Source organism: Gallus gallus, chromosome 3, assembly GCF_016699485.2.
Source record: "Gallus gallus isolate bGalGal1 chromosome 3, bGalGal1.mat.broiler.GRCg7b, whole genome shotgun sequence".
Taxonomy (NCBI): domain Eukaryota; kingdom Metazoa; phylum Chordata; class Aves; order Galliformes; family Phasianidae; genus Gallus; species Gallus gallus.
This window is the reverse complement of record NC_052534.1, coordinates 105,725,367-105,743,108: the sequence shown is the minus strand read 5'-3', so window position 1 is coordinate 105,743,108 and position 17,742 is coordinate 105,725,367. Positions and strand designations below refer to the sequence as shown.

The 17,742-nt window shown below is 47.3% G+C and overlaps 1 protein-coding gene across 30 annotated transcripts in view; it reads right to left on the bottom strand.

The window, feature by feature from the left end:
- Nucleotides 1-17,742, bottom strand: part of EXTL3 (exostosin like glycosyltransferase 3) — a 134,949-nt gene that overhangs the window by 81,524 nt on the left and 35,683 nt on the right. For 18 of the 30 annotated variants that reach the window (XR_005858631.2, XR_005858632.2, XM_046939447.1 and 15 more), the window contains one exon: nt 10,530-10,596. The exons of 4 other annotated variants lie outside the window; for them this stretch is intronic. The gene's annotated coding sequence lies outside the window, so the exon portion shown is untranslated. Of the gene's footprint in view, nt 1-298; nt 380-10,051; nt 10,157-10,529; nt 10,597-11,776; nt 13,561-15,834; nt 15,961-17,742 lie in introns of those variants that run through there. 8 more of the 30 variants (XM_046939454.1, XM_046939444.1, XM_046939441.1 and 5 more) reach the window with 4 other exon arrangements.

The following is a 17,742-nucleotide window of genomic DNA, read 5'->3' as shown; positions in this document are numbered from 1 at the left end:
CACTGAGGATGGAGGTAACACAGGAGTTAAAATAATGCATCTCAACCACATTTTTAGTGATAAGAGTCAATTTTGGGGGGGGGCTCGAAATTTCACCTATGCCCTTGGCTTCTAGATAAATGAGTAAATACTATGACATTATTAAATGCATCCACTGCACACCAAACAAGTCCTGCAGAAATCTATTTATTCGCAGTACACCTCATCTTGATGACACCTTCCAATCAAGGCACCTCCAGGCAAGAACTGCTGCCCTGTTTTAACACAATGCAATGTGATGCAGCTGGACTGACTGTACCTGGCTGCTGTTCTGGGGTCCTTCCAACGAATGCTCGTGGCTTTGGAGCTCATTTGGGACATCCACCTCCCTGTGAGGACCCTGCAACACAACATACAGCTGTGCTTGGGCTGACACTCGGGAGGACAGGAGCCGTCAGAGGGCAGCCTTCTACTTTCCTGATACCAGAGTTGTTTCCTTCTTTATGATAAGAAACAGAGCACATTTTTGGCCTTCCCACACATATCCATAGTTGCGTGACTGCCAACTCTTTTATCACTTCCTATCACCCTTGATTTTTTTTTAAATCTTGCCCAAGGTTATGTTCAGTAAAGGTTTCTCCCTCAAAATGCTGCACTGAAAACATTATCACAGTCACACCTGGAAATTGCATCAAAATCCTTCTTGAAAATGCCTGTTTCCCAAAGGGCAGCCCAGCTGAGCAGAAAAGCAGCAAATTCCTGCCCTCCTCTCTTTGCAGGTGTAGCACTATCCTTGAAGTTGAAGGATTTTTTGCCCCTATGTGTTATTATTTATTTACGGATAGAGGTACTAACCTCTCAATCTGCCCTTCCCAGCTCCTCTGTTATCTCTTTGCAGCTGCTCAGGGGTGGCTGACAGCTCCTATAGCCAGGAAACGTTTCACACTTCAGAGAAGCAGCAGTTTCTTACAAGCAGACTCTTCCAGATCATCCTTCACTGAGCCTAATGACTCTAGAAAGATCCCTGGGGAAGGAACACTGCTGCCAATGAGCTCCATTAAGTATCCAGCAAGAATGAGCAAAACATTTCTTTTTTCATTCATTTTCCAAGCTGGCTCTAGCACAGAAAACATCACAGAGCGTATGCTGCAGAAACAACGTGCCCACAATTCCTGCACATTTTTGAAGCAAGGTGGCTGTAAGCAAACACAACTATTTCCAGGGGAGCAACTTGATTTGGGAAAGCACCATAATACAAAAGCACTGCTTTTCTGATGGTTGCCCCACGCATCACTTCTCATGGGGAGGTGGTGGGGTCACCATCCCTGGAGGCGTTCCAGAACCGTGGAGATGTGGCACTGAGGGACGTGGGCAGTGGTGTTGACGGGATGGGTTGGGGGTTGGCCTTGGTGATCTTGGAGGTCTTTTCCAGCCTTAATGATTCTATGAGAGAAAGCTGAACAACTGCAAATACCTTTTAAACACTGACATGTGAGACTTCACTTAGGACGTGGTTTTGCGCTGAAGCTCAGCAGATCCAATGGTGTCTTGCTGCAGAAAAGAGATCTCTTCCCCTACTTCCAAGCCTGTGTCCTCGGTGAGCTGATTCGGGGAGTTGGACTGGGAGGAATCAGGCACACATCAGCACAAAAAGATCAGTGGGAGCACAACGCTGGGAGCTGAACCTTCCCTTGCAGCAGCAGCATGACAATGTATCAGTTCAGCTACAATGCACAAGTGCACTCTAAATTTAGATAGCTTTCTAACTATAAAGACATATCTCACATCCATTATTCCTCTCCCAACACAAGGATGAGCTATTCTATTATAAATGCTTTGATATCACCACAGCGCTCTCTACCCCACAGGAGCAGACATCAATTGTCATTAAAGTGGTTCCATTTCTGAACGTAGAAAAAAAGGGAGACCACGCTAATGGTGGTGAAGGACAGGTTGCCCAAGGAGAGGAAAGATCACAGGTTTAGGAGGAAAGGGAAAAAACCCACAGATGACTTCACCTGGCCTTGGGCTGCTGCTCATTAATGCTTCCAAGAGTCACCTGACAGGTGATGACCTACACTGCTCTTGGCCTATGCGCTTATCATCCATCTCAGACAGCACCAAATCCCCTTCATGTGCACAGTGTAATGGGAATGCTTATTCTGAATAAGACAAACAGGAGAAACCAAGAAAGAAGAAAAAGAACAAAACTGCAGGCCTCAATTTGCCTGAGAAAACCACCAGAAGGCTCAGCGATGGCATCATGCAATGGGTTTCACCACTCACTTCCCTCAGCCACTCTACATTTTCACCTTCTCCGCAAGAGGAAAGCCTCTCTGAGCACAAACTCTGGGCTGTGTGGGCAGAAGACGTGGTTGTTTCCTCCTGTTGATATTTCTATCTACCCCCCATTGGTTTGGGATTTCTCAGAGAGCTTTTAAAAAGCTTTTCCCATTCAGGCTTTGCTCCACTTTAAGAAGTTTCTGGAGCGTGTGAACTCTGTGTTCAAGGCAGACACAGACACCCTTCTATTTCAGATACTCTGCTTCAGCAGCTAATAGCCAACTTTTGCCCCATTTTTTTTCCCTAACTACGGTTTGGAAAAAAAAAATGCAGCCATAAACACTTACTTAAATATGCAAGGATTTCTTACTGCACCAAAATAAATACACGAATATTTTGTCAATTTAAAGAATCATTCGGGTTGGAAAAGCCCTCTGAGATCCCCAGGCCCAACCACAGCCCACCCCACCGTGCCCACTGCCCACATCCCTCAGTGCCACATCCCCACGGTTCTGGAACACCTCCAGGGACGGTGACCCCACCACCTCCCTGGGCAGCTGTGCCACTGCATCACCACCCTTTGAGAGCAGAAACGTTTCCTAACATCCAACCTGAGCCTCCACTGGCACAATTTGAGGCGAACATGTCTCATCCTATCACTGTTACCCAGGAGCAGAGGCCATTCCCCACCTCATCACAGCCTCCTTTCAGGGAGATGCAGGGAGCAATGAGGTCTCCCCTGAGCTCCTCTTCTCCAGACTGACCCATCCCAGCCCCCTCAGCTGCTCCCCCATAACACCTGTGCTCCAGACCCTTCACAGCTTCACTGCCCTTCTCCGGACACACTCCAGGACCTCAATGTCTTTCTTGTAGTGAGGGGCCCCGAACAGAGCACAGTACTCAATCCCACCAGTACAGAGTACAGATGAACTGTTACCATTCCTGCAGGCTACACTGTTTCTGATACAAAATCCCCCCTGCTCCATCATGCAAAAGATCAAGAACTGTGTTTACAGTCCCACAGCCATCAGCAGACCTGATGAACCACCTCACTCTGCATCTCAAAGGCAGAAGCATATAGCAACAAAGATACACTTGAATGGCAAACCCAAGAGTATTGGCACAAATTAGTTCCCCAGAGACCTAAGGCAGGCTTCCTTTTCCCCCTCAAAGGAATCAGCTCTGCAACGCCTCACAGTGAGGGCTTTAGGCAGAATTAAAAGGACACTAAATCTGTCTACAGGGAAAGAGCAGCTGGATCAGCACATGATGAAGCAGAGGATTCAGGACGAAAGGGAAGAAGTGCGTTTTCCCCTCCTTAGGGGCAGTTTCAATGCAGCAATGCATTCATCTTCCATTTCTCCCAACTCAGAGCTCTATTCTGAAAGTACTCTCATAAGACTTGAAGTACACCTGTAAGATCTGCATCATCCAGAGCAGCAGCCACAGCTGGACGTTGGCACAGAGGGTTGAGGCCCTGTGCAATGCCACTGAACCCATTCCAGATCAGCCACCCACATCCTGTCTCTTTTCAGAAGTGGAAATACTAGCAGGCAGGGTCATAACCTGGCTCTTCAGTGATGATTATTAAAGATTCAAGTTTCCAGGTAATTTTTTCCTGCAGCACTGTCTAAAACAGGTCCAAGGCTGAAGCTTGCTCACAGAAGCAGAAATGAAATTTCAGGCCAGTAATCTAAAGGGGGGCAACAAGAAAGAAGGGCACAGACTCCTTAGCAGCGTCTGCTCTGATGGGGTGAGAGGAAATCATTTCAAAATAAAACAGCAAAGATTTAGATTGGATATAAGGAGAAGCTTTTTTACAGTAAGGGTGGTGAGGCACTGGCACAGGTTGCCCAGAGAGCGGTGGGTGCCCCATCTCTGCAGACATCCAAAGTCAGGCTGGACGGGGCTCTGAGCACGGATGGAGCTGTGGGTGTCCCTGTCCATTTCAGGGGTGTTGGACCAGATGGCCTTTAAAGGTCCCTTCCAACTCAAATGATTCAATGATAATAGTTACAGTGAGAAAAGACAGACCCTTGCTCACCTCCATAAGCCAAGATTTCTTCTAAAACTTTAAGCATCATCTCCACAGTGAGATGCCCACCTCCTCCACACCTGAACTCCCTGTAGGCAGCAGAAAGGCTGGCCTAGGCTTGCTTTTAGTTCCTGTGCCACTTTGGAGGTAGTGTCAGAAAAAGGGTCAGAAAGAAATCACTATTTTCCAGCCATCAGCACCCCGACAGCAGTGGGTCTGAGTCCCACAAGGGTGGATAGTGATAGGATGGGGGGAATGGTTTTAAACTAAGACAGAAGTGATTTAGGTTGGTTATTGAGAGGAAGTTTTTCCACCCAGAGGGTGGTGACGCACTGAACAGGTTGCCCAAGGAGGCTGTGGATGCCCCATCCCTGGAGGCATTCAAGGCCAGGCTGGATGTGGCTCTGGGCAGCCTGGTCTGCTGGTTGGCGACCCTGCACATAGCAGGGGGTTGAAACCAGATGGTCATTGTGGTCCTTTTCAACCCAGGCCATTCTATGATTCTATGATTCATAAGACAAAACCATTTCCAAAAGATAAAAAGACAAGGTTATTAAATTTTTCAAAGATAACAAAACTGATTCCCACTCTTCTTCCTTTGATTTACAACAGGAGGAGGAAGGAGCATGAAGAATGGAGAAACAAGTTGTTTAAACAACAACAGCTGTTACATCAATGCCAGCATAAAGGAGTCGCAAGCATCCTGTTCTTGTCTGAGCTGTCGCTGTTTAAGTAAGAGCTCTGCCTTTTGAAGAGGACTTTATAACCTCAAACACACACATTCAGCTTTATTTTCTTCCTAATCAGAAGTCAATTATCCTGCTGAGTAATGACAGAACAATTCCACAAAGTAAATCCTTTTCATATTGAGGCCTTCTGTGATCAAACTGCACTGGAAACATCCTCAGTCACACAAAAGGAGGAGGATTTCACTCGTGCTTCCCCAGTCATTCCTAGGGGCCTTTCTCCAAACTTCCCTGCAAACCTGCAGAGTAGCAATGGCTCCAGCTGACATCATGAGATGATGTACTTTTATCCAAACTGAAACTTCACTACTCAATCTTTCATCAAGTCGGAGGCTATTCATGAAGTGTTTACCTCCAGCTGTCCATAGATTTTACTCACAGAAGCAAATTAGTGCTACTGGCAAACATTATTTAACTTGTTCCCTGCCTCCCTGTTGTTACTATAGTAATGTGAGACTCCTGGAGAGCCCCTTTAATACTTCTTTAACCACTTTGAAATAGCTTTGTTATTAAATAACCACTGGAACATTTTCCTATCACACGCAAGTTATCATCTGTTTTCAGGTTCTGCACTTTCAAGTATTCTTATTAACAGTCTGCAACACCACTCCGGTCCCAGGTGCCGAAGTCCACACATACATGAATTACCTCCAATCAGTCTTGGATACATGAGTAATAGTGCACTCAGGAGGCACTGATTGAAGCCAAAGAGCCGTATGTCACTGCTACAGTACCTGGGGTGCTTGATGGAAGACAACAGAACAAAGCAACCATCTGACTACAAGGAGGATCCACTGCTGGGTCAGCTCCTTGGCCTCCATACAGCATTCAAGATCATCTATTGTCCATATGAAACATCCTTCTGGCAAATCTGGAGGTAATCTGGACTGATTCACCTGGTCAGGATGCAGGCCATAGCCAAGCTATTCTTCAGTTTGCAGGGAAAGCCTCATGTCATCCCACAGTTATCCATGCTCATGCACTCCAGCTCTCCTCTGCAAGACCACCCCTGCACAGCTGCTAGCTGGCCTCTCAGGCACACAGTGGCTTCTCATCAGCCACTGGTATCTCCAGAGCTCACCTTCAGGGAAAAGCTGCCCCAAACCATGCCTGTGGATCAGTATGGAGTACAGGCTGCAGAATATGGCCTCTCACAGTGAACATCCTCCACCTCAACAGCAGCTCTCAGCTTGGCAACCTTCTGACCATTTCTCCTTGCTACTTCAAGAGTGTCAGGAAAAGTTTTATCCCTGCTTCCAACAGAAATCCTGAATGATATCTCTGTATATTCTGTATATTTCTCCTTTTAGGATGGAGGCATAAGAGGAGCAGGAAGAAACTGTTCTACAGCTTGTACCTGTAGCAGAGACAGCACGGCAAATATGGCTGCAGAACCTGCTCAGACACTGCCCCGGGAGCAGCTCAGCAATAAGCCCAGGAAAGAGCCTGGAGAAGATCAGCTGGGGAATAGCTGAACTTTGTTATTTAACACTGATAAAAAAAACCTAACACAGGATGGAGAATTGCAAATCTGCATAAAGCATGATGATTTTAGCCTCACTTGAGCTTTCCCCCTCTTACCCACTGTGGGATTCAATGAGAACTGTAAGCAGAAAAGAAGTAAACACACAAACAGTGACTTATTCTACCTAAGTACAAACCAATTCCTGGAGGGGAAAGAAGGAGAACAGAACTGGGACTGATATTACAGGCTTAGCAAGCAGGAGCACTTGGGCACATACAGCTGGCTTTGTCACTGTGTTACAAAGGCTCCCTGTTACCACTCCACCATTACAGCATTGTCCCATGCAGCCTCAAGCCCAAAGTTCAATGGTGTAAGTTGGCTTCTTTGAGTTCCCCATTCAGAGCAGGGATCCCAACAAGGGCACCAAACCATCCCTTGCTCCAAGCAAAATGAGTACTAAAACTATATGCCCTTTCTCCAGCATGAGCTTCTTTCCTGTGCAAAGCAGAAGTCCAACACTTATCTCAGCATTTTACAAGCCCTTGCCATGCTGGCCATATTGTTCAGTCAGTGTACTACACCAGGACAAATAAATGGAGAGTGTTCCAGTGCTGTCCAGGAAGAGCTGATCTCTTGTAGGGATCAACATCTGGCACATTTGCACCCTGTAAGGACTGCCCAGCCAAAAATAACCTTGAATCCTACAGTTATTTGGCTGTTTGGATCCCAACCACATTAAAAATTACTCTCCATTTACTATCTTACTAAACTATACCTGAAATTCTCTAGATGGGTCTCAGAGCTGTGACTCAGTGCTGAGGAAGAAAACTGTGACTTGAGAACCTGGCTTCTCAGCCTGGCCACAGGGCAGGACCTTAACCACACTTGCAGGAGCTGTGATTCACCTTAGAGTAGCACAAAAGCCATGCACGTGAGTCAGGGCTGAAATACAAAACCACAGAGCTGGCCCAGCCCGGGTATGTCAGTCTGCAGACCATCACTGCAGACCTGGGACTACAACGCTAAGATTTTAGTCGTGCTGTATTTCAGTCCTACTTTTGGGAAGCCACAGTACTAATAAAATAAACAGCACTTATGCAAAGCAGAGGGGATGGAGGAGCATGTCTCTTCCTGGCAGAATTAGTACCTGTTTGATGACACAGCTCTATGTTTTTCCACATAAGAGCTATTCTTTTTTTTTTTTTTTTTTGATACAATTTCCCCTCTTAACCAATGGAGGGTGGGAGAAGCTTTAACATCTGAAGCGCTTTGTGTCCCCGTTTAGAAGAGGCAGTGCATGCTAACAGCCATTTAGTTTCCTGAAATTGCTGCAGGATACAAAGATATGTCATATATCCCGTCTGACAGCATCAGCACAAAGGCACACAATATCTGCCAGGGCTCTTTGTTAAATACTATATTGTCCTAGTGACTCAGTGCACTGGAATGCATCAGGTTTAGCCATAGCCTTTCTGATACAGTCTTTAGATTAGGCACAAATTTCTGCCTTTTAGAAAAAAATATATATATCTATGGCTTATTATTATGTGGAGCACACAAAATTCCTGGCCTCTTTTCCAGGGTGATAAACACAGCACTGAAACAAAAGGCCTGGGCCCCAAACCAAATGGCTCTTTCAAGCTTCTAACAAGTCGGGTTTCAAGAACACTGAAGAGAGGAAAACCCAGATGTGCACCACGACCAGAAGTTCTTGTCAGAAGGAGAGAGGGCAGAAGAGCAGTGAAGATGGTCAAAGTCACTGAACATCGTCTGTAATGAGGACAGCTGAATCAGCCTTGGATCTTTCAGTCTGGAATACTAGAGTACAATACCAAACCGCCCTCACTTTGCATTCTTAACTGCTGTTGTGAGCAGACAGAGGGCAAGCATCCACAGTGAGCCCACTGCTTGCACAGGAAGCATCAACCACATCCATTTACAGCAAGGGCCCTGCAATACAGCCTCCCCCAACATGTAGCTTTCCTGCCAAGTCACGAAGCCTCATGTGATGCTTGAAGAGAAGCTTCCTAATATTCCAACCCCAGCCCAGTTATTTAGACATTCAGTGCACAGTCTTGGGAAACAATGACTTGTTAAGGACTTCTTTGAAACAGTTTCTTTTCCCATTCCAATCTATGGCAATCTAAGACAGAGCTTGTTTCCAACATCTCCTCTGCTCCATCCCTCTGCCATCTCCTACTGATCTGAATTCATATACGCAGACTTCTTGCTTTAATCACAATCTTCTGCCCTTCGAAGGGACTCCAGGCCTCAAATCCTTGTCTCCTACTTCTGTTCTTCATCAGGCCCGCAAAAGCATACCTGGTTCTGAAGGTCAGTGCTGAGCCTGCCACACACAGCATCGGCTGAAATAAGTGTTCTGCAGGCCAAATTATGCCTTGGGGAAGCCTATGCAGCCGTGTGGGCCTCCTGCAGATTGCACAGCTGTCAGGCTACAGCTTACAGTACTCTCCCTAAGATACGCAAGGAGAAAGAGAATTCAATGATATTGACTTATTTTAGCTACTGAAGTCAGCGGACCTGACTCTAAACACACTTGGGATTAGACCTGTCGATTATGACCATGGGGCAGCACTGTCCAGTAGCAGCATCATTTGTTCTTCACATGACCTCTCTGTTACTTTCAGTTTTAGCATTCCTCACGGCGTTTGTGGCAGCAGCCATTGTGCCAGCTGAGCAGGGAGACCCCACTGTGTTTGGCACACTACAAAAGGTGCCAAAGGTAGAAAGACTGTCCTGAATTCAGAAGCAAACAGCTAAATTAACGGTGCATTAGGTAGGAACAGATCATCTGAACCAAGGACATCAGGCATGTCTCATGATACTTGCCAGAGGTGAGAAGATAAGAAGACACACATAAGATAGCTTCTTTTTCCCCTTCTTGCATAGAAGCACAAGCATTATCTGCCCTGCTCCCAGGACGTTTTTAAACCAACCTGCTAACACATTCCAGTTTCCAAGCACACAATTTCCCCTTGTCTTTTGTTTATGAACACCTTCGGTTCTAAAATTCATCATCCCATGCTATCCTTAGGAGAGTGGCCTGCTAGGGTTGTTACAGTGAAATTAATTGTGCAGTGGTCTCAGCCATCGCAGCTCCCACACTCACCTGCTGGGTCTGTGCCTGCATTTTACATCCAAAAGCTGAGAGTCAGCTTGCAGATACCTACAGTAGGCAGTTAACTATTTTCAGCCTGGCTGTGCACCAGATGGCCCAACATGTTCCAGTTAACCAGTATATATTAACTGACGTCCCTCACAGTAACAAGTTTAACAATATTTGTAGACACTTCATAAAGCATAGGCTCGTTATTACAGTCCATTAGTGTGCATGCAAGATATTTTAACGTGTAAAAAGTCCCCATGAAATAAGAATTTTCTCCTTTACTTTCAGGAAAAAAAAAAAGCCATCCTTGCCACATACTAGGCAACGCTTTCCAGTGCTTTCTTCATACCCTTTCCATCCCATAAGTCAAGTCAAACCTCATTTAACCGATATCACAGCATGCCTCTAAGAGTCACCCCTGCACGTGAGCAGGTTCCTCATCCTCCCTCCTCCTCGAGTTCAGCAAGGCTGGAACAGAGCAGGTGAACTCTTGCTCTCCTGACCCCAGGGCCTCTTCTGCTCTGCAGCACAGGAAACCACACATGACACATTATTCAATTATGTGGCAACGCCTTCAGCATAGATTTCCCTGCAGCCTCAAACAGGTACAAGGCACAACCATATTGGTTCTTTGTTCTGCTGGAAAGTGCACACCACTGGAAGTGGACTACAGGCAGAATGCAGCACTTCGGATAAAAGGAGCTAGAACCATCAACTTCCATTTCTCCCAAAACCAAACAAGTTAAGCCAAAGGAGTTCGTGTTTCTATGGCAGTGTTGCCCAAATAAGCAGAGTTAGAGCTCCTCTCTAGTGAAGTCAACCTGATGACACAAGACAGCATCACAACAGTAGGCACTATAGAAAGTCTCATCCTAGAAATGTAAGGGTACTTACTGGAAAAGGTGATCAAACAGAGTCTGTCTCTCCTCTGTAGCCAGCTGTCCACTCATTCACTTGGATCCTATCAGAGAGGAAAAAAGGCTCTAAGTATAGACAAAGTGACAGACCCAAGAAGTAGGCCAGCCGAGGGAAGCCAGACAGACCCTCCTCAACACTGAGGTTGAGAACTAAGAATGCTGACAAAGCTCAGAGCACTGCTGCAATGCCTGAAATCACCTACGGCACTGCTTGCCCCCAGAGGCTCTCTCAGCAAGGCTCGATCTGATCAAAATGTAAGGGAGTGGCACCAATAGCTGCAAAAATCAGGTGCTACAGAGAACCACATCTGTTTCTGAGACACACTGACCACCAAAAGCACCATTACAGTGTGCTCTGCCTATTACATGGGGAAACAAGAACTCCCTTTGCAAGATGCAGCCTGGAAGGAATATAAGGGCTGTGGATCCAGCACACACTGAGGAGTGCCTTTAACAGACACAGTGGTTCAACAAATGGTACCCCTGTAACAGGAAACCACTCAACTTTTGCTTAACCCTGTTTTGATTAAGCAAAAGATTACCCATGGAGTGGCATTATGATGCAAAGAAAAGCAAAATGCATCACTAGCCATACACTTTAATACACATCACGCACAGAACAACTGTGCTTCAGAGGGACATTAAATCCACATTCAATTAATAGAGACCCCTCTTAGGATGGGCATTAAATAATTCCCTACCATGCACACAGATAACTGTCCACTTCACAAAAATGGAATAGGAACCTCCTCATATCCCTGCCAATAAAATCTCCATCAAAACTTGCCCTTAAAACAACAAGGGGTCAGTGAGGAGGGATGAGGGGCAGGAGAGCCACTATTGTGTGCTTATATTAAAGACTCCTCATCAGAAAATTACTCCAAATGGATGTTTTTCATGTTTATCAATAACAGAGCTAATGGTTTTTATGTAAATGCCATTACTCTCAGTCAGATCTGCACAGGACTCAGCCCCATCTCCCCTCGTGAGCGACTCCCCTTCAGGCAGCCAATCTAAATGCAAATTATAATCAAATGGCAAAACCAGGAGTTTTCCGGATGAGACCAAAAATCTAAAATTAAGGACAAAGCGTACTTATTTTGAGAGAACATCCCTCCTTGTCGTCAATACACAACACCCGCTGGGCTCACACCGCGTCTTCAACCCAAACATACATCAAAATTCAAGCCTAACTTGATTCTCCTTTGCAGCCCTACTGTTTACCTATAGAGCAAAGAGCACCATTTGCGGGGGGAAGTGACTCTCCTTGGCACAGAGCTGGAAGAAGGAGGTGGTGCTGCGGGATGGGTATTCAGAGGCAGAGATTTAGAGCTGCTGCCAGCATGAGGAGCGCCTCTCTCACGGCATAAAAGCTTTTCAGAAGAGCACTTAAATCACAGCCCCCACCTGGAGGATACACGAAACAGAGCGCTTCGTCGGCACTGATTACAATAACGCACTAATGACAAATTTGGTAATAAATAACATCAAAAACGGCGCTGTTTATTAAGCAGAACGCACAGAAGAGAAACTAATGACTAAAACAAAGGCCAGAAACCTAACAACGTAACTACTGCACAGGTCTGTGAGGGAGCCCAGAGGGGACTGGCTCCCCGGCTGCAGAACACCAAAGCTCCCATTCCCCAGAGATGGACACGTCCTCAGAGGGAGGCAGCCAATTAGCGATGGCTACAGACGTGCTCGTTACACGGGCTTAGCGCTTTGTATGTTTTGGAAGAGCATATCACAGGAATATTCAGAGCAGAACTTGGCTAATTAACATTAATAACTGAGAGACCGCTTCGGCAAACAGCTGGATTTTGTGGATTAGGCAGCGAGCGGACACACAGTGCTGGGGAGCAGAGAGAGAATGCAGCTCAGCGGGCACCTGGCTGCTGCCTCAGTGTTGCAGTTAATGATTTATCCTTGGGCCTCAATGTCCATGAACGAATGAATGCGCAGTCTGTAAATAAAGCACCTCAGCCTGAGCACGGCCCGGCTACAGCTGACTGCTGGGGTATGACTGCTCGTCAAAAGAGGTATTACATTCAAAACCACAGCCCTGCCTGCCTTCCCCCAGAAGCTTCTCATGAGGACTGGCATCTCTGAAATCTCAGTCAACTCTTCTTTTTCCACAGCTGCTTTGACATAGCTCGTGGTTAAACAATTACTCACAGACCCATTGCTTTCGGCACTAAAATAAGACACAGACTTTCAGTCCTCCATCACAGCACGGAGCTGCAAAGGATCCGTCCTCCTCTTCCTCCAAAGCCACGGTGAAGCAGCACAGCTACGTAACCCATCTTTGGCAAAAGGAGCCCCAGCTTACAGCCCGTCACCACATCAAGGCCCATTTAGAATCATCACAGAATTGAGTTAGAAAGAACACTTAAAAGCCACCCGGTCCCACTCCCTGCAATGAGAAGGGACAGCTCAGAGCCCATCCAGCCTGACCTTGGCTGTCTGCAGGGGACAAGGCACCCACCACCTCCACGGGCAACCTGTGCCAGTGCCTCACTATCCTAATTGTAAAAATCTTCCTTAAATCCAACCTAAATCTCCTCTATTTTAGTTTGAAACCATTTCCCCTCGCCCTGTCACAACAAATCCGGATAAAGAGTCTGTCCCTTCCTTCCTTACGGCCCTCTTTTAGGTACTGAAAGGCCACTCTCAGGTATGTCTGTAGCCTTCTCTTCTCCAGGCTGCACAGTCCCAGCTCTCTCAGCCTCTCCTCGTACGAGAGGTGTCCCATTCCATCAATTATTTTTGCAGCCCTTCTCTGGATACACTCCCAATGGGTCCACATCTCTCCTGTACTGAGGACTCCACATGTGGATGCAGCGCTCCAGGTGAGGCCTCACCAGAACAGTACAGAAAGGCAGGATCCCCCCCCTTGCCTTGCTGGCCACACTACTTTGGATGCAGCCCAGGATACAGTTGGCATTCAGGACAGAGAGGGCACAGTGCTGGCTCATGTCCAGCTGCCATCCATCGTTACCCCCAGGACCTTTTCACCAGGGCTGCGCTCTATTCTTACATCCCCAGCCTGTATTGATAGCGGGGGCCGCTGTGACTTCAGGTGCAGACTCTACACTTGGCTTTGTTGAACCTCAGGAGGTTGTTGCAGGCCTACTGTGAGCTGTGGGGGAAGAGAAAAAATAGGAAAAAAACCAAAAAGGGAAGGAGCCCTTCTGAAACAAGTACATCTCATTCACACACCTCAGCGCTGCAGATCACAGCCCAACCCTGCAACAGATGTCCTGGTGAAAGCAGCAGCACTGCGAAGCAAACAGGCGTTCAGGCACGGCGACTCAGGGAATGCTGCTCCAGGAACGTGGTGCATCGGGGACAGTGCTGCTCAGCCACCCGAGATTTCACGCACAGCCACCACCATAATCTGATTTCACAGGCATCTCCTGACTTCAGCTGTCAAACCACAACCGCAGCCCATTTGCTGCAGCAGCGCGCTTGAAAACCAGAGCTGTTCCTGGAGCAGAGCCATTTCCTCCCAGAAATTAAAGGTTCAAAAATCAGAGAATCTCACCCCAACCCGTGGACTCGCTGCTTCCCTTTGCAAGAGTTCAGGTTTACTCACACCAAAAGGGTCCGAGCAGCAGAGCCTTTTCTTGCTGCCTTTTGTGTGAGGCTTCACGCTACAATAAATGGGTGGAAATGCAAAGCAGAAGTTCACACAAAGAGAAACCAGTGTGCGAGGTGGTTTCTTCTGAAAAAGAGCAGGAGCAGGAATGACTTACTGCCTCATTAAGGAGCCCCAGGCTGCATTTTTATTAGATATATTTAGATGCCAGTGGTAAAAAACCAAACAAAAGTTAAAAAAAAAAAGAAGGGGGAGCACCTGTGTTCTTAACGTATGGCCTGGGTAAGTCACAGGGCTACAAACTAAACCACAGCAGATGCTCCAAATGCAAGCGTGGAATGTTAATGGTGTATGTGAGGACTCAGAAAATCACCATCAATCTGCACAAAGGTGAAAGGATTCCGCTGCTGCAGGACTGTGACTTTTCCCCACGCTCTCACGCAGCAAATGCCTGTTCATGTCACAGCCCACAGTTACTCCTGTGTTCCTCTTTGTGTTTTCATACCTCATTACAGCTTGTAAGCTGCTCAGTGCAATGAAAAGGCAAGTCAGTGGAAGATTTACTATCTCGGTGGTAAAACTGAGCCCGTGCCCCAGCTGTCAGCCTCCCCACCACCGCCTCCTATGGCACTGTGCATGATCCCATGCACCCCCTGCTGTGGCCTCCACCCTGCAAGCAACCTGCAGCTCCGAAGGAAGGCTCAGTTCATAGAACATCCTGAGCTGGAAGGGACCCGTAAGGATCACCCCGTCCAATTCTTAGTTCAAAACATCTTTCCTATGTACATATCCCACATATGTATATGTCCGTGTATGTAAGTATTTATACTCTGGTCTGCACAGTGCACAACTTTCTAGTAATGTAAATGCCATCTCCCCGGCTTAATGGGGATGATAACTTATGGCTAATCCTGTACGCTGGCACTGAACAAAGCAAGGCGGCACACCCAGAGCCAGCATGCCTCCCAACCACTAAACACACATTTCTGTGCTCTACGTGGGCAGCAACTGCTGTCCAGAACGTTTTAAGAGCAGAAACCACACTGCCTGATGCGAGAGGAAAAAAAATAAACCAAACCCAAATACATTCTTCCTCCTCTTCAAAGCCAGAGCATAAGAAACAAGCAACGTAATTATTCCCACACAAGGGGAAGGAAAATAAACCCAAAGAACACACACACGAGGAAAGCAACAAGCCTCAAAAAACTGCATTTTCAAAATAGTTCAAGGGCTTCTGCGCAGGGCCGTAGCCTCACAGCAGGAGTCAGGAAGAGCAGAAACTACAGAGAACCATCTTCAGGGCTGCTGCACCCCGCAGAGCCCCCAGCACAGTCTCCCCTGCGTGCTGGATCATTCCCTGCCTCCTCCCCCACTCCAGCGCTGGTTGGTTCAGCAGAACTCCCGGCCCAGCATCCAGCAGCGAGGCCAGCTGTGAAGGGTGCTGGCTCTGTGTCTGTCCCCTGCTGGGGACCCACCAGTGCCTGCCCTGGGCAGCACCCAGATGCCAGCACCAAGTGGGAAGGAGTGGGTGCCCTAAGTGCTGCACATTCTTTGGTGCCAACGTGGCACAGCTTTTTCCTCCCGGAGCAGCCTCAAAGCCAAAGGCATCAGTTGCAGCTGTCCCATCACCTGCCCGGAGACACCCAGACACCAGACGTGTGCCAAGAGGAGGCTTTCACTGCACCTGTACCAACATGAGGGCTCCTCAGCAAATCCTCCAAATCCTCCAAGGCTGCAGCAAACAAACCTCTGGCAGGACAGAAGCAAGCTCTCATCCCGATGTTTCCTCCAGGGAGCGGAAGCACGACTCAGACACAATCACTCGCTGCTGACAAGTAAAAGCACTTCAAGGAAGGCTTTTTTCCCCCTCCCTTCACTTTGTTTTAAATGGCTGAAGAATTTCCTCTGAATGCTTCCAATTGCAGCTCACGCAGAGTTATTTTTGAAAGCAGAGAACCAGATTTCTGAGACTCTGAATGAGGAAATGCAAAGCTTTTATTAAGCAATAATAGCCCAGACAATGGTCACAATTTCCCAAGGGTCTGAACACCACAGCTGACAATAAGCTTGATTCCTATACAAAACCCCCCCTTGCAGGCTCAGAGGGTTTGCTTTGTATGGTCTCAGCTCTAGTTGGAGAGTTAAAACATTTGCAGCGTGATTTCCTCCAGTAACATCTGACCAGAGATACAAAAATCACAGGGAAAAGCCCTTCATGTTGTTCCCTTCTTCTTTGTGATAGTATAACAAGCCCTTTTCCAAGCTTGCAACAGAGACATCTCCCCATCCAGCTGGATCATTCCAAACTGGTCCATCTTTTCAGGATCAAGAGAGTGGGGAAAAAACCCTTCAACTTCCTCAAAGCAATCGGTATCACCATACCGTGACTCTCCTTGAAATGGGAAGAAATGGGCCACAAAGCCCCACCTGCCACCACAGAGCATAACTGGATCCGGCGATCACATCACCTCTTTGTTATTTCAAAAGGGAGGAAGCTGCAGCTCAGAGGAGCTCACACAGCCTCTCGAGCTTCCCATTCTGGCCTTGTGCATGCCACTTCTCATTCAGTGAGATGTGGTTGGCCATGAACAATTGCTGCTGCATGTGAACGAGCTGATCTGGCTCTCTGTAGCTGGCAAAAGAAGCAGGCACTTCTAGGGCACATAAAACTTGATTGGTTCAAGATGTCTACTTAGGACAAGATGAATTGTCCTGCACAAACGGCTGCTTTTCTCCATTGACTATAAAGCAGACCTCAGGGAAAGAAAAGCAACAGCTTAGCTACAGACAGCTACATCTGTACAAAAGACCTAAATGCCTCCCATTCAAATGCTGTCCTCATCTTAAATAGTAAAGAAACTAATACCCTAAGTTCATTAGCTCTTCAAACCAAGCCCAGCCTGCAGGAGCATTCCTACTCCACCATTCTCTCCCTCCTCTCCCTTGTCCCAGGGAAAGTGTGGCATACCTGCACAGCATACCATGGTTACATTTAAGCTTTCCTATCAGGCAAGTTGGTTTCAACACAGTCATTTACTGACCAAGCTGACCACACAGCCAGTATAGAGAGCCCACAGCACCTCTTTTCTCCTACTTGCTCCATCTTAAAGGGATTGCGAAAACATTTCCTAACCTTCTGTATACCTGTCTGTAATCAAGAGAGCCTGGTTACAGCCAAAAGAGGGCAAAAGAAGAAAGTAAGCGGTTCAACATCCTGCATAAGCCTCTGCACCACTGCATCTGCTGGTGTGCTCTCACCAGAGCAGCCACCACAAGCCGCAGATGTGAGGAACACATGCTTGTTGCCTTCCTCTGCCCTGCAACTGCTCAGTCTTGATCCTCTCACACACAGCACTTGGGAGTAGCAGCATCCTCTGCATGCAGAGGACGGTTACTCTTTTATTACTCCCCTCCAAAGACCCTTGCTCTGGAGCACAGGCTGTGCTTTACCTCCCTATGGCGGTTCAGCATAGGCTGGAACCATTTGTCAGTGCCCTTCCTCGGCAGCATCGTGCTTGGTGCAGTCAGTTCCACACACTGCCTCGAGAACGGGGAGCCGGGACACAGGGAGCAGTGCCAAGGACGCCCTGCC